The 13,973-nt window shown below is 40.0% G+C and overlaps 1 protein-coding gene across 13 annotated transcripts in view; it reads left to right on the forward strand.

Annotated features, from left to right (window-relative positions):
- The window catches only part of CHL1 (cell adhesion molecule L1 like), a 215,213-nt gene that overhangs the window by 8,079 nt on the left and 193,161 nt on the right, over nt 1–13,973 (forward strand). Inside the window, exon 1 of one of the 13 annotated variants that reach the window (XM_032325392.1) lies at nt 13,644–13,798. The exons of the other annotated variants lie outside the window; for them this stretch is intronic. The gene's annotated coding sequence lies outside the window, so the exon portion shown is untranslated. Of the gene's footprint in view, nt 1–13,643; nt 13,799–13,973 lie in introns of those variants that run through there. 13 annotated transcript variants of the gene reach the window in all.

Below are 13,973 nucleotides of genomic sequence, written 5' to 3' on the forward strand. Positions count from 1 at the left end.
TGGTAGCACACTGATAATGAGGCATTCGTGTTCCCTGGGGCTAAGGGATGTAATTCACAGTGTAATGGAAGGCAAGTGGGTAAGAAAAATGTAGTGATTTTTGATCATTTGATACAGTTAGAGTTGATTGTGAATTCAGTTCGTTGTTGCATCGAAGACCTTTGCTAAAGAATGTAAAGTGACAGAATATCAGCTTATTATGGGATGTTTTGTGTACTGATTTGTTCAAAGGAAACAACACATCTCATGCAAAATTTCAAAGGGAAGACCTTTTCTGATGACATTCCGTCCATTCAAAAGGTTATTTTTGCAGACTTCTTTTAAAAAACTGTTATGTCTTGCAATATTTGGATGTTTTCAGCATTTTAGAGATTTTTTTTTTCCATATCATCTTGCTTGGCTTTTACAGTGACAAGATGGACAAAGAGGAACAAGTTGTTAGCCCATTTCATAGATGAAATGACAAGCAGGGTCTAAGAGCTGGGTAGGCATGGGTGAAACCAGAATTAAGACTCAGATACCCTGATTTGCAATCCAGCTCTTAGCCCACACTGCTGCTTTTAGATTTTCGTATTTACTGACTTACTTTTTTGAGATTTACTTATTTATTTGAGAGAGAGAGAGAGTGGATGGGGGAAGGGTAGAGAGAGAGGGAGAGAGAGTCCCAAGCTGACTCCGTGCTGCACAGAGCCCAGAGTGGGGTCGACTCATGACCTGAGCCAAAACCAAGAGTCAGTTGCCTAACCGACTGCACTACCAGGCATCCCTAGATTTTCTTATATGAAACAAACAAAAAATAATAATAATTAAAAAATTTTTAAAAATCAGAGTTAATGTATAAACTGAAGGATGTAATGAATCTAGGGGAAATACTGAAAACATTACCAGTTATATTTCCAAGGCTGAATGCAGCCCTGCCCAAAGATAAGGGACTCTGATTTTCCATAACTTATTTAATTCTATGATACATTGATTGACTGATTGATTAATTGATTGATTGAAGATCCTATGAGATATGGACTAAACACTAGAGACAGGATACTAGAGACAGGACTAAGGCTGTACCAGGCTGATGCTTAAGTAGCTACCACTTACTGAATGTTTATGATATATTTTGCATTCTCTGCATCAGTGAATTGTGTGAAATACAATTCTTATAATCTTTTAGGCTGGATGACATAGACGTAGAGGGCTTTCTTTTTGTCCAGGGTCTCTATGGCTTAGAAGCCAGGACTCACCTGTACTCAAACTCAAAGCATTTGAGTCCCACCCCAAGCCCCTAACTGCTACCCTGTGCTCCCTTTGAGTCTCTCATGCACCTTCTGCACCCTGTGTCAGGTCAGGATGCTGTAACAAAGTACCACAGCAGAGTGGCTTATCAACAAGAAATTTATTTCCTGTGGTTCTGGAGCCTGATAATCTGAGATCAAGGGGCCAGCATAGTTTTCTTGTGAGGGCCTTCTTCTGGGCTGACTTCTCTTTGTATCTTCCCAACAAGAATGGCAGAAGGAGGGGCGCCTCAGTGGCTCAGTGGGTTAAAGCCTCTGCCTTCGGCTCAGGTCATGATCCCAGCCAGGGTCCTGGGATGGAGCCCTGCCATCGGGCTCTCTGCTCAGCAGGAAGCCTGCTTCCTCCTCTCTCTCTGCCTGCCTCTCTGCCTACTTGCGATCTCTGTCCAATAAATAAATAAAATCTTTAAAAAAAAAAAAAAAAGAATGGCAGAAGGAGCACAAGAAAGCTCTCTGGGGTCTCCTTTATCAGGGAACTAATCCTCCTCATGAGAGCTTCACCTCATGAACTAATGACCTACCAGAGGTCGTAGCTCCAAATATCATCACATTGGGATTTGGGTCTCAATGTATGAATTTTGGGGGAGACTCAAACATTTAGTCCTTTGCATGTCCTTTCTCTTTTCTCTTGGACTCCATTTTCCAGGTGTGCAGCATCCATCAGTGCCCCCTCGATGAGCAGGAATCTCTCGTATAGTTCTCATCAGAGCTAGCACCTGTCTCTGTGGTTTACCCAGATTTACCTGTTCTGTGTCTCACTCTCTCAGTCAGACATGTGGTAAAAGAGAAACAAAGGATTCTTCTTAAGGTATCAGATGAAGATGCATTCTTACGTCAGGAATGGCAGCATTTAAAAAGACTACTTAAAAGCTTTAATACGAAAGATTAATTGTGAAGGACTTCATATGGGAGATACAGTGGGAGAGGAGGACATTTGTGTTTACTCCAAAACCTTGTCATGAAAACATTTGGTGCCTGATTCTTCCTAAAGTTGTCCCTGGGCACCAGTATATGTAAAATTCAACTTTTACCCTCCCCAAAGCTTTTGCTTGCCCTCATTACCATTTCTTATTTCTTGGCAGAAATGTTTCCGATGCTCAGTCATATCAATATGCATGGATTTCCCTCACATCTGGGTGTTATATATAACCAATTGCATTACACGGTTGGCATTTCCACAAAGGTGCGAGTATCTGCCACTCCAGATTAAGACAGAAATAGTTAGCAATGGCAGATGTCATATACCAGCCTGACTGTTCTTGAAAATGACACCTCTCATCATGATGGCACTATCTTTATTAACAGCTGTCAATTATGATACGGCTTTGAAGGAAAAAAAAATCAATGCTGTTCTAGGCATGATCAATATATTTGGGATTTTGAGAGGTATTTGATGTTTTGGTTTGGGGTATTTAGAAGTAAATGCTATTATTATCTTTTAGTGTGCAAAATATAAGTGGCATTTTCAGACGCTGAGCAATTCCAGCTCTTTTTTCTATAAAGACAAAAATGTTTGCTTTCTGCTTTGGGTAGACAGCCAGTCTCTTTTCCTTGGACTTGATGGACTGGATTTGCTACAGGACTTTTGTCTGACCCATGTCTGCTTCTCTAGAGTGCAGTACTTTGCTTCTCAAGAAATATGTTTGTTTTTGTGTTATAAATCCAAAGACTTTCTAAACTTGTTCTGTAAACTGCATCTGGTGACATAGTGGAGAATTCATTTATTAGATTAAAATGTTTAAGACATTGTACAATGGCAAGAAATTGAAAACATTGCCCACAGTAGTAAGCAAACAAACAAAAATAATAACAATTTTAACATCTGTCAAGTACAACAGAATGAATGGTAGACTCTTTGGATTATTTATTATTGTTCACTAATCTGAGATATATACTATTTTCCATACAGGAGATCTGAGTGAATGAATAAAAATAGAAAGCCCAAATAAAGATGTTTAAGTTTGACCTTGATTCCATTTTGCTTTGTAACTTCTAGCAATTAATTCTCAGTGGGACTACATTTCAAAGGGTCTCAACAGACCACTTTTTCCATGCATAGAAGCTTCTGCATGTAATTGATTTGGGCTGAATTTTTTTAACACAGTTGACTTGCTTGAAATAATACTAAAGGACCACCATTGAGCAATTTGGATACAACTCATGTGTGCTTTTGTGAATCAGGTTCAAATTGGATTTGACCTTAACCGCTAATCCTTCAAAACGGGGCTGGCAGTCATCACAGTGAATGCCATCCAATTATGTATAAAAATTGATTAAAAAAAAATTGTCCTCTCTGTGGAGATAACAGCCATCACCTACCCGGCATCATGGCCACCCTCAGACTTCTGGTGAAGCCCAAGATCATTAAAAAAGGACCAAAAGGGGCACCTGGGTGGCCCAGGTCATGATCTCTGGGTCCTGGGATTGAGCCCCAAGTAGGGCTCCCTGCTCAGCGGGGAGTCTGCTTTTCTTTTTCTCTCCCTCTACCCCACCTCTGCTTGTTCTCTCTCTCTTTTTCTCTCTCCCTCTCAATTAAATACATAAAATCTTAAAAAAATAAAGAAAAAAGGCCCAAGAAATTCATCCAGCATCCATCAGACCTATATGTCAAAATTAGGGTCGCCTGGGTGGCTCTGTCATTAAGCATCTGTCTTTGGCTCTGGTCATGATCCCAGAGTCCTGGGATCGAGCCCCGCATAGGGCTCCCTGCTTAGTGGGAAGCCTGCTTCTCCCTCTCCCATTCCCCCTGCTTGTGTTCCCTCTCTTGCTGTCTCTCTGTCAAAAAAATAAAAATCTAAAAACAAAACAAAACAAAATAACCTCAACTGCAGAAGCCCAAAGGCATTGACAGTAGGGTGCACAGAGGATTCAAGGGCCAGATCTTGATGCCCAACATTGGTTACAGAAGCAACAAGAAAACAAAGCACATGCTGCCTAGCGGTTTCCAGAAGTTCCTTGTCCACAAGGCCAAGGAGCTTGAAGGACCGCTGGTGTGCAACAGTTCTGACCGTGCAGAGATGACTCACAATGTCTCTTCCAAGAACCACAGAGCCATTGTGGAAAGAGCACCCAGCTGGCCATTGGAGTCACCAATCCCAATGCCAGGTTGTGCAGCAAAGAAAATGAATAGATGGATAGTTTATGTGCAGATTTTGGTTGTGTTAATAAAATCAAAAAACTACAAAAAAAATTATATGAGTTGTTTGAATTGGAAATTGACCTCTATACCTGAAACTGCTTTTGGAAAACTTGGTTACTACCTCTATTTTCCTGTTTTCCTAGCTGTAAACCGAGGGAAGAAACATTTACCACTGCCTCCCAGTGGCAGTTGGAGGATTAATGAGCTAATATTTGTAAAGTGCTTTGAAGATAAAAGTGCCAGCTATTATTATTACTAATAAACCATTTTTCTCCAGTGTAATTTTGGACAGCAGCCATTAAAAACTCATTACTGTATTTAACAGTAAAACAATCTGCTACAGCCTTGTATTTACTGCCTCAATTAAGCATGCATTCCACTTCCTTTTCCCCTCGAAATTCAGAGCTGATGAGGAGGGACAGAAAGGTGTGTGTCATCATTTCCCAAGTTCATTTAAATAATGGGTGTAACAGACTGGATGCTTGTAGTGGAGGTAGTTTGTTTCTGCTGAAAACTAGACTGGTGTCCTTAAGGGGAGGCTAATTTGGGCTACATTTGCTTCCGTGCTCTCTGAAGGGACTGGAATGCCCAGTTTTAGATTTTTATTCAATTGGATTTACTTCACATTTACTGGCTTTGAAGATTGTATTCCAGTGTCTTGAGGGTTCAGACTGGTTCCACGAATGACACAAGTTTTTGTGGGTGGTTGTGTGGTGTATGTGGGTGCATGGTGAGCAGGGGGCAGATGTGCGCTGTTTAGAACTCATGCTAAACATGAAGTGGAAAACTGAAGTGATTATTTCAGCTGCTTCTAGTCCACAAATATTAAAAAAAATTAAAGTGGAGGTCTTGAATTATGCAGAATAGTTTATTAGTCTGTAATTGATGTGCTGTATTAAAATCCCTTCAGTACTAATTTATTTTGATCTGTGTCCATGTTCTTAAATACTGCATGATACAGGTAGTGTATTTCTCACCTATTGCCAAAACAATGCTTATTTTTCCCTATGCTGTTTTACTGCTGCAAATAAGAATAAAAGATATAAAATAAATCAATGACCATAACCACATTTCATATTTCACCATAATCACTATTCACTACTACCTCCAGTTTCTAAGTCCCAAACCAATATCTAAAGGTTGAACAAAAGAGGCCTCATAGCAATGTAAATTCACTGCAAGCTTTTTGGTGTGGAAAGACCTTCCTCACTCAGTTACTACTCACTCTTTTTTTTTTTTTTAAGAATTTATTTATTTATTTGACAGAGAGAGACACAGAAGGAGGGAATAGAAGCAGGGGGAGGGGCAGAGGGAGAAGTAGGCTTCCTGCTGAGCAGGGAGCCCCATGTGGGTCTCAATCCCAGGACCCTGAGACCATGACCTGAGCTGAAGGCAGATGCTTAATGACTGAGCCACCCAGGCACCCAGTGACTACTCACTCTTAATTTAGAACCTTTCTAATAAGCATAACTCTGTTTTATTTTGGTGGATGACAGAGTATAAACTGCAAGTTAGAACAGATGATGAAAATTTTGCAGTTTCGTTCACAGACAAAAGAAATTACAGCTCACATCTCTTCAGCAAGGGAGGAGAATGGAAAGGCTAGAAAGAGGCGACTCAAAAATCATGATGGCCGGGTGACTGGGTGGCTCAGTGGGTTAAAGCCTCTGCCTTCGGCTCAGGTCATGATCCCAGGGTCCTGGGATCGAGCCTTGCATCGGGCTCTCTGCTCCTCAGGGAGCCTGCTTCCTCCTCTCTCTGCCTGCTTCTCTGCTTACTTGTGATCTCTCTTTCTGTCAAATAAATAAATAAAATCTTAAAAAAAAAAAAAAGAAATCATGATGGCCTTATGGGTGGCCCTGAGTTATTAAGAAATTATGAATTAGATTAAACTAAAATAGATTTTGGTATATTACCTAGTATAGATCATTAATCTGAAAATCAAGTGAAATCATCTTTCCTAGTGATCTACCTGTCTAAGAATGTTAGATGCAAATACAAAACAGTAATATTAAAATTCCCCAAACCTTTTACAAGATGTCCTTCTAATAGCAACACACTAATAATCATCCAAGGTACTATTGTTTGCAGATGAGATTTTGCACTGCAAGTGTATCCCAGTGTATTTTTTTTTTTTTTTTATTACCAGCACTTAGGGAGGCCATGCTTTGTAAATACTATCACCATTCCATTGACTTTTGAAATTGAACTCATGCTATTTTCATCATTTATTCTGTTGAATCGTGCATGGGGAATTCACCATATGGCTTTAAACTGTTTAAGACCTCAGTAGAAATGTGCTTTGCATATCAGATTCTTGGGGGAAATGCACAAGTTGCTTATCACTTGGAAGAAAAGTACCTGGAGACTTCTGTGTAGCTAAGAGGGGAAATGATGAAAAATGAGTTTGAATTGTGATTATGTAGCAATTTATGTAAAATGTGAAGGGGCACTGTTGGGTTACCTATTGCCACATTACTAACCCATAACTGAAGTAACAGCCATTTTATGAAATCTCATGCTTTTGTGTGTCAGGAACTCGGGCAGGACTAAAATGGGTGATTTCTTCAGCCTCACCTGGTGGCAACCGGGGTGACATAGTAGGTTCAGATGGGGCCGGGCTGGGCTAGTGGCCTCCGGGTAGCCTCACTTGCATGTCTCGTGCTGTGCACGTACAAGGAGGGCTGAACTCAGCTGGCCTAGTCACTCAAGTGGGTCATTGGACTTATTACATGACGGCTCAGGGGTCCAGGAGTCCAGTTAGAAGATGGTCAGTTCTTGCAAAGACTGGGCCTGGAGCAGGTTCAGCATCCCAGACCATAACACACCAGTCCAGATATAAAGTGAGCACTCCTCCAGCTACTCTGCTGTGCTAGAGGATTCAACTAGACAGGGTAGGAAGAACTTGAAAGACATGCTCATAAAGAGGATTGTTATGCCCGCCGTGACACCGTGTCCTCACCATGTGACTGATTACCAAGTAGGAGAAAACCCGGAACAAGTAGAATGCTGTGCTCCAAAGGGACGCTTCTTTACCTTCTTCCTTCCTAGATTTCTTATGCCCAGGAGCACATACGACTTAGAGAAGTGAGTGTGACAGGAGAGTGAACTTTGGAAAGCTGGTGGCACCCGTGTCTGCAGAGGGAGGCTAGAAGTGAGAGGATGGGCAGCCGAGGACACCTCAAGCCGAGATGCCTTAGCAGAATGGGCTTTGCTGATGCTCTGCACATCCGTTTGCATTCATCCTTACTCTTCCATTTAACGTGGAAGTGGCTTGGCCTTGGGAGAACTAGGCCTTATGGCAGAGTCCGAAGGATGCTTGGTGAAACTCAAATGCCTGGAAACCGGGAGGTGACTAGTCAGATCCCACAGGCACCGGGCTTGAGGAGGGACAGAAAAGAGCCTCTCCTGTGTCCTTTATATTTCTGTTACAACCACAAATGAAAAAGGAAGCAGACTTCTTGCACCGAAATAATAATTGTGCATTTGGCTTCCATCTTTCTTTAGTGTAACATTCAGAAGCAGGCTTGGCATGCGAAGCGGACTCCTGGGTGGCGAGTACCAACATCATTCTTGAATCTTCCTGCAGCACTGTGCGAGCGCAGAGCAAGAAGCAGGTCAAGAATATACAGCAAGGCAGCTGTCTTGGGCCGTTTCTTTTCTCTTCAGGTGCTCCCTGATCACGGATGAAGCACAACCACTGCCACGTACGCTGTGGGTTCCGTTCGTGCCCTCACCGCCTCTGCTTCCTCACGCCTTCGCGTCTTCTTCCTTCTGTGCCATGCCATCTTTCTCTCCGCGCCTGGGATCCCCACGCACCATCATTCTCGTACCTCTGTTACATGATCCCATCCTTCCGATAAACACAGATGTTTTTCTCCTGCAGTCTTGCCAAAAGCATGTACAGAGTACTGCACTACATTTTTCATATCTCAGAAACTCATTCAGCAGGTAAAATGCAATATATGTAACCCTAACATACTCTGCTCTGGTGAATTCTATACTGGTAATACTGAAAATTGCTTTTGAGAGACATACACGCATATATCATTTACTGTGATGTTTATAAAAAGTAGGTGTTAAATAAATAAATACATAAATAAAAATAAAGACTAGATGTTTAAGTAAGGTAGGTATTAATTCTATTCAGAGAGGTTGAGGCTCCATTGCTGTAGAGTGGAACTGGAAATCCGGTTGTCTGATTTTATCACAAGTCATTTTCATGACAAACCATTTAGCTGTTGATAAAATATTCCCTTGTTAAGTCTTACATTTTCTGGACAGTTTTCATTTTTAGATGATACAACCTCTAAAGCTGTATTAAGAACTGTTAGGACTGTTGAAACGGAAGCAATCCTTGGATTTTTTCCAGTGGTTTCTTTTGTTGTAACAAAATACATCTTTACTAGAGCAGAGAGCTCCTTCTGGCCACTGTTGCTTTAGCAGTTGTCCATCTTCTGTCCTCTGCATCCTTCCTTTATTTTTAAATGATCACAAAGCCTGCTTCAACTTTCTCTTGGACACATTGAGATTTATTTCTCATGAGCCATTATGGAGAATTTCTCGTTTAGTCTTTTAATCAGTAGACCGCTGCAACCTTCCTCTCATTGGATTTCTGCTTTTTGTCACTGCACTTCTCCATGAAGGTCTAAATGTCCCTGTTAAAATCCCCTTCCTCGCTTGTCACTGTGACCATGATGGCACTTACTTCCCGAAAATTTCCCCTGGCTCCCCACTGCTTTGCAGGCCAAGTAACTGTCACACTTGGTTTCCACATTCAGCCGGACTCAGCCTTCATTATTCCCTTCTCCTTTCCTGTATCCTTAGAGACCCTCTCCTTTTACCCAACAGCTTGCTGTTCCAGCCTTCTTAAAGCTCCTGCCTTCTCAGACGCATGTCCTGCTGTTCTTTCTTCTGGTCACTCCATCATATCCTACTCTCTAAGACCCCCCCAAATACACCTTCTTCATTATTTCTGTCAGCATGTACTTAACATTTTTAATAGCAAATTAAAAGAAAAAAAGTTTGCCTTAAAACGGGGATTTTATTTCATTACTGTAAGTGAAAGACCAGTGTCAGTGCGAAACAATGAAAGGTAATTATTTTGTTAATACAATGAAAACAGTCCAAGGTCATTAAAGCTAACTGGATACAAATTACCCACCTACCTGCCAAAGGCTCTGGTTTGAAGTCCTGTAACCTCTTTCCTGTTATAAAATAGCAAGATTAGTAATCTTAAAGTGTTGTTAGTGATGCTTTAGGACCTACCTGAGACTTGTACTTTTTTTTTTTTTACATTCAGAAGGATCGTAAGACAATTCAAAGAGGATGTTCGCTTATTGCTCTAGAATATGCAGCCCACCTCGGGGGTGAAGACATCCCTTAGAGAAATTCATCACATTTCTCTGCCTTTACCCTACTTTATTCCTGCATTTAATCATTAAGTGAAAATTTGTGAAGTTTTTGCTGTGTGAAAATCACTATGCTGGGTAGATAAACAGCAAGATGAATTAGACACAGTAGCTGGCCTGAAGATGCTTATAGTTACCACCGAATATATGCTTACAAAATAGTATCAGTATAAACATATATGCGTTTTGGGGGTCTGGCACTCCTGAAATGTTGTAAACCTCCAGTCTAATTAAGGACATGTACTCAAATAAGAATACTAAAATAGAGGACCAAAAATGCCATAGGAATGTATGGATAATATATGCTCAGAATAGGAAAGATTATTTCCAGTTTGTGCACTATTAAAAGTGTCGGGGGTACCTGGATTGCTCAGTTAGTTAAGCATCTGCCTGCCCTGGGCTCCCTGCTCAATGGGGAATCTGCTTCTCCCTCTCCCTCTTCCCCTCCCCACTGCTGTGTACGCTCTCGCTCTCAAATAAATAACGTCTTAAAAAAATACGGTGAAAGGGTCAGGAAAGACATAGAATTTAAAAGGCAAAGAAGAAATTCCTTTGCAATTACCATTTCTCTGAAGCAAAATAAATGTGCAAGCCCTGCTAAATGAGTAATTAATTTTTAGCAGCATTTATCACACCAGAGTCTAGTGCCATTGGAGAAAAACTTTTTGTGATAAAATGTGATTTGATTACATGTCTGAATTTCCAAAAGGCTTTTCCATGTATTATATAGAACTGGAGTCCTCTGCAATTTGGGATAGGCTTAGAGAAAGCCAAACCTAGGTAGAACCAACCTAATGCCTACTTGACTGAGAAGTCAGGGTGTGTGGACATCTGGAGCCATCGTAGGATGTTTGAGTTCTGTGACCTTGCAAGGTGCTTTCCAATTCTGAAATGACCAGGAAATCAGATGTTCCCAGCAGAAAAACACAGTGCCTTCCATGTTTTTCAGGAGGTTTTTTTTTTCTCCTGTATGTCTCAGAATACTGCTGACTCTATGTTCTGTAGTCCCTTCTAGGACCTGGTTCTCAGTCCTAGAAGCTCAGATAATGCAGATCAGGCTATTGTATATTTAGTTCTCTATATTTAATAGGCTCCTGAAATGAGAAGAGGAAAAAAAAAATGAAAGTAATGATAAGGTCATCAAATACTAAGAGCTGACTGTGAAATACCAGGATTTTCTTAATTCTTGTTTATATTTGTATAATATTCATATATTTTTCAAGTGAAAATGCTTTGTGCTTTTTTTCCCTTAGAGACATTGAGATCACGTGCTATGTTATCAATGTCACTTCTTTTTAATTTTATCTTTTTTATTTATTTAAAAAATTAAAGTTTTATTTATTTAGATAATCTCTACACCTAACCTGGGCTTGAACTCCTACCCCAAGATCAGGAGTCATATGCTCTTCCAACTGAGCCATCTAGGCACCCCCTCCCCTTTTTAAAAAAAATTTTTTTTAAATATCACTTTCTTATTGGCCATACTAAAGCTTACATAATTGACTTACTGAATCTTCTATAAGTTGCATTTTAATTATATCAGTAGTTTCACTTTTTTTCTTTTTTTCAAAAAAGATTTTATTTATTTATTGGAGAGAGGGGGAGAGCGTAAGCAGGGGGAGCAGCAGGTAGAGGGAGAAGCAGACTCCCTGCTAAGCAGGGAGCCTGACATGGGACTCAATCCCAGAACCCTGAGATCATAACGTGAGCCGAAGGCAGACACTTAACTGGCTGAGCCACCCAGACATCTCCAGTAATTTCACTTAAAAAAAAAAAAAAAGTAGGTAAATAAATATCCACAGTATTGCTTAGTGATGGATATTCTTGCTTTTGATAGCACCTTGAATAATTCATCCCTCCTTTTGATTGCTGTGGCAATTTCATTAATACCTAGAAATACAGAAAATATAACTTTCTGAAGTTCAAAAAGAAGAAACATTTGTGCGTTAGTAGAGTTGATAAAGCGATAGTTGCAGTGATGTGAAATATTCTAGCTTTATCTTCTGAAGTTACTCTTTGGAAATATGAATCATGTGCACCTAATAAGTAACAGTGACGAGGCATGATTTAGAGACTATAAAATGGAGCATTTGAACACATAGCATGAACGGGCATACACATATACATAACTGCTCTTTGGGTAATCTACATAACCTCACTTCTGCTGAATTCACTCTCAGGATCTGCTTTCTCATCAAGCATTTATCAGCACAATGAAAACCTCTTAGAATTGTCACGGATTTGCCTGTACTACCATATGTTAAGTGCAAAAAGTAGCATTATTTCTCGGCCTCATACTAGGTGACTATAAAACTGTTCTGCACATTGGAGTACATCTCTCAAAAGCTTTACAGTTTGACTTTTGCCAAAGCTGCCATTGCCATCTATTGATGGATGCAGTAGTGAAATTTACTTGAGGTGACCATTCTGTGAATTCAGAATTTTTTTTTTACTTTCAGCATTTCTACTCATTTTTTATTTATTGGTTCAGTTTCATCAAATTTGTCAACTGCCAGCCTAAAGCTTTGGAAATTGGTATGATGAAAGTTCTAAGTGGTAATAAATGTCTTTAGAGGTATTTTAAACCCAAGATTGTGGGACGGATCTCAGACCTACCTGCCCAGATATGGCAGAAAATATAAACAAAAAAATGATGTTTAAAAAAATACTGCCATATCAGTGGAGCGTGTGAATTTTGATCTTGGGGTTGTGAGTTCGAGACCCATGTTTGGTGTAGAGATAAAAAATAAAAACCTTTAAAATAAATAAAAACTCATGACTGGTGGTACAATTTTGCATTGAGGTATTATGGGGAAAATATCATTACTTGAGTTTGAAGTTTTCGCTTTTTGAGGGTGTTTGGCGGAATAATTTTAAATGCTACAGTTGTTTGTTTGTTTTTCTTTTTGATTTCCTGCAAATCCAGAGCTGACTCTCCTCTATGACAGTTGAAAAGAATCTTCTTACTTTTTGTGTATTCTTTTTAATGTGGCCAGAAGAAAAATTAAAGTGAATACTCCCTTTCATAAAGCAATTGAGAGTTGATTCTGAATATACCAGACCCTGTTTTTAGAGTGAAAGAATAGCCTCGGAGCCCTCAGATAGTCAACATATACCAGACCTGTCTATAAAAATGATATAAAATAGTTTGTGCTTATAGATGCCTTGTGTAAGATGCGGATTTACCAGAAGTATTTGAATTTCCTATTTCCCTATGACTGCTAACTGACCATTGGTGTTGGTAATATATTTAGGAAGTTTATTTCCTCCTCAAGCGTAGGATGCCATTGGACACTCAAAGAGTATTGCTGGGGGTGACTTTGCAACTGACAAAGTGGAACATACATTTGGGAAAGGGCAGCTAAATATGACCATTCGTATCCAAAGAGCTAGCATTTTCACATTTGCTAGCCATTTCCTAATTTAATCCAGTGGTTCCTGGATACCACACCCAGACCTTCTTTCTTTAGCAGTGTTGATTTATGGAAATGTTTTGATAGAGGCTCAAAAGCTAACACCAGATTCAGCAGTGCAGAAAGACTCCAAATCATATTCTCCTTTTTGTCAATATTTTCACTAAGGCAATGTAAGATATTAAATCACCTGGAATTAGTTATGTGCCACTTCAGCAACCTTTTGTGCTCTGTCTGCTACAAGCTGTTCGTGCTGATTAGCAGTTTAAAAGTCTGCAGAGGAAGGAAATTTTCAGTAGCTTGCTTGCTTGCTTGCTTGCTTTCTTTCTTTCTTTCTTTCTTTCTTTCTTTCTTTCTTTTCTTCTTCATCTTTTTTTTCTCCCCTCTTCAGTTCTGTGTGCACTGGGGTAGGAATTACCCTCTTTGCAACTCCTGAATGACTTGGTTGAACAGATGCATGGTGGAAAGGAACGGTATCAGAAAAAATGTACCCATGTGTCTGTAGCTATGCTCCCAGCAACAAAAGATGAGAACAAGTGATTCCAAGTAAAGTGTGTGTATGTGTGTGTGTGTATGTGTATGTACGTGTATAGCTCTGATTCCAAGGAGTCCTTCCTTCATTCATCAAATATTTATTGAGCTGTTGATAAATCCCAGGCGCTGTGCTAAGCATTAAGATGAAGACAAATTCCCTGCCTTCCGGAGTTTACCATTACTGAGA

The sequence above is a fragment of the Mustela erminea genome, chromosome 1 (assembly GCF_009829155.1).
Source record: "Mustela erminea isolate mMusErm1 chromosome 1, mMusErm1.Pri, whole genome shotgun sequence".
In the NCBI taxonomy this organism is placed as follows: domain Eukaryota; kingdom Metazoa; phylum Chordata; class Mammalia; order Carnivora; family Mustelidae; genus Mustela; species Mustela erminea.